Source organism: Miscanthus floridulus, chromosome 5, assembly GCF_019320115.1.
Source record: "Miscanthus floridulus cultivar M001 chromosome 5, ASM1932011v1, whole genome shotgun sequence".
In the NCBI taxonomy this organism is placed as follows: Eukaryota; Viridiplantae; Streptophyta; class Magnoliopsida; order Poales; family Poaceae; genus Miscanthus; species Miscanthus floridulus.
In genome coordinates, this window is record NC_089584.1 from 30,699,483 (window position 1) to 30,702,862 (window position 3,380).

Consider the following 3,380-nt stretch of genomic DNA (forward strand, 5'->3'; position numbering starts at 1 on the left):
TGCTAATCATGGATAGGAAGTACAAGATCACGTGTCCAGAGCAGTATGATCACCTCATCTCAGCTGAGCTCCCGAACAAAAAGAAGTACCCAGTCTTTACAAGATGGTTACCAAACATATGATGCATGGCCCTTGCGGACTGCTTAATTGCGATTGTCCATGCACAAAGGGTCGTGATTCCTACAAGAGCCATTATCCTAGACCTTTCTGCGATGTCACAGTACAAGGCAAGGATTCATATCCAGTTTACAGACGGCGTGAAGATGGCCGAAAAGAAAAAGTTCATGAACACGAGCTTAACAACAGATGGGTCATGCCTTACAACCCGTATCTCCTCCATCTATTCAACTGCCACATCAATGTTGAGGCATGTGGGAGCATCAAGGCAGTCAAGTATTTGTTTAAGTACATTTACAAGGGTCATGACCGGGCGTCTGTGGCTATGAGAGAGGCTAACAAGGAGGATAGTGAATGGAACATTGATAAGATCAAGCAGTACAGAGATGCTAGATGGGTAACCCCCCCAGAAGCCTTGTGGAGGATATACGGGTTTGATTTGAGTGATAGGTACCCTTCTGTTTTGTCCTTATAGCTACATCTTCCAGACATGCACATGGTGTCATTTCATTGGCATCAGGGGATTCGATGAGTGCTTGATCGTCCAGGTGCTGACAAGTCAATGCTTACAGCATACTTTGAGAAGAACAGGACAGATGAAATAGCTCAAGGCATATTGTACTAGGACTTTCCCGAGTTCTATACGTGGCAAGCACAGGGCAAAGTTTGGTAAAATAGGGTGTCGTGATACATTATGACAGATTGGAAGAATCATGTCTGCCAATCCAGTCGAGGGGGGCGTTACTATCTTAGGGTTCTCCTGAACCACATGGCAGGTGCAACCTCGTTTGAGTGTCTAAGGATCGTGGATGGTAAAATCCTACCGACCTTCCGTGAAGCTATAGAAAGAAGGGGCTTAATCGATGAGGACAACACGCTGAACGAGAGTCTCGCTGAGGCAATCGGGTGGATGATGCCATATGCTCTGTGAAGACTCTTTGCAACAATATTGGTATTTTGTGAGCCCAATGATGCGTTTGGACTATGGGAGAAACATAAGGAGGCAATGTCGGAGGACTACAGGCGCAATAATCAATCCACCTTCATGGTGGAGCAGATGGTCCTCATGGATATTCAAAAATTGCTACAATCAATGCAGAAGGATATAAAGATGTACCCACTTCCTGATATCGACGACACATATGATATCTCTCGTGATATTCCTAGAGAGATTTTTGAGGAGGCTAGCATTGAGGTTAACGAGGATGACGTGGCTCTGTCAGACACCCTTAACAAGGAGCAGCGGGCTGCATACGATGAGATCATGTCCTCGATTGATACCAAGGACGGGGGTCTCTTCTTTGTGGATGGCCCTGACGGGACCGGAAAGACTTATCTATACAGAGCACTTCTCGCTACTATATGCAATTAGAAAAAGATTGCAATGGCAACAGCTACATCTGGTGTTGCGGCCTCAATAATGCCTGGTGACAGAACCACCCACTCGCGCTTCAAGATTCCCCTCACCATCGATAATGGGCCTTTTGCACCTTCACAAAATAGAGTGGTACTACCAAGCTGCTTCAGGCCGCATCTCTTATTATTTGGGACGAGGTGACAATGATAAAGAGGCAAGGTGTTGAGGCACTAGACAACAGCCTTCGTGATATAATGGACCGACTAGAGTTGCCGTTTGGAGGGAAGACCGTGGTGTTCGGTGGAGATTTCAGACAGGTTCTTCCCGTTGTTTGGAAAGGGTCAAGGGCTCAAGTAGTTGGTGCCTCGCTGCGGAGGTCGTACCTTTGGGATTCCATGCGGCATCTAAAACTGGTGCGCAACATGAGGACAAAGAGCGACCTGTGGTTTGCAGAATACTTGTTGCATGTCGGTGGAGGTTCTGAGGAGGTGACGGTTGATGATAAAATCCGTCTTCCTCATGATATATGTGTTCCGCACACCGGAGAAGATAGTGATCTTGATACTCTAATTGATTGCATATTCTCTAACCTCAATGCAAATATGTCAAGCAAAGATTATATCACCTCTCGAGCAATATTATCTACGCGGAACAAATGAGTTGATATGATTAATATGAAGATGATAGGTCGTTTCCACGGGGATGAGATGATGTACCATAGCTTTGACTGTGCGGTGGACGATCCGCACAACTACTACCCTGAGGAATTCTACCACTTTGACACCCAATGGTCTACCTCCACATGTGTTGAAACTGAAGATTGGTTGTCCGGTCATATTGCTTAGGAACATCGACCCTGTGAATGGACTTTGTAATGGTACCAGGCTTATCATACGGGGGTTCCAAAAGAATACTATAGACACTAAAATTGTGTTGGGACAGCACGCTGAAAAGTGGGTTTTTCTGCCTCGAATACCCTTATGCCCGTCGGACGATGAGATATTCCCTTTCCAATTTAAGCGAAAGCAGTTCCCTATTCGGCTTAGCTTTGCAATGACTGTTAACAAGGCACAAGGGCAGACTATCCCTAACGTCGGGGGTATACTTGCCAGAACTAGTGTTCTCGCATGGCCAATTGTATGTGGCGCTATCAAGAGCTACAGCAAGATCGAACATTAGGATCTTGGCTATGCCGGCTGCTGAGAAGGACGTGAACAAGAGAAAAGGGAAAGGGAAGGGGAAGAAGAGACCGATAAAGGATATATTCACAAAGAATATTGTATATAAAGATGTTCTAACTCTATGAAAAAGGTAATGCATTACACGTCGATACATATTTTTTCAAGATATATCCATAGTACTTTAACTTTAAAAATTAACAAACAACTTATGTGCAGGATACTTCTAATTACAGCTTCAACTATCTACATGTTTCAGCTGCAAGAAGTTAGATGTCGCATCTTGGATTTGAAAATCTTCTGGATTATCTTTGATTGGTGACCAGCTGCAGCTTGGTGTTCGTGCAAAGCACGTTCTCTTGGTCGAAACATTGAGAGATTAGATTCTAAAATTGTATAATATATTATAAAACATGTATTGTAAAACACAAATTTATTATGATTAAGGTGAATGTTTGTGTATTGCAACTTGTAAAACATCACGATTGCAGTATCTATTTTAGATACAATATAACACGCGCTTATACATACGTTATCATGATATTATATGTACCCGTTGCAACGCACGAGCATTTAACTAGCAGTTAGAAAGTATGTTTATCTACTAATTTTAACTACTGACTATTAATACTAATCTCTACACCTAAAAAGTTCCTAACCTTATCGTCTGCTGCCCCGCCGCTCCTAATGTCCGACACGCTAAGCTTATCGTCTGCTGGCCGCTCCTA

General features: G+C 43.7%; 1 pseudogene; it reads left to right on the forward strand.

The window, feature by feature from the left end:
- The first annotated feature begins 1,123 nt into the window (after window positions 1-1,123).
- LOC136454479 (uncharacterized) lies at window positions 1,124-2,925 on the forward strand (annotated as a pseudogene).
- The last annotated feature ends 455 nt before the right edge of the window (window positions 2,926-3,380 follow it).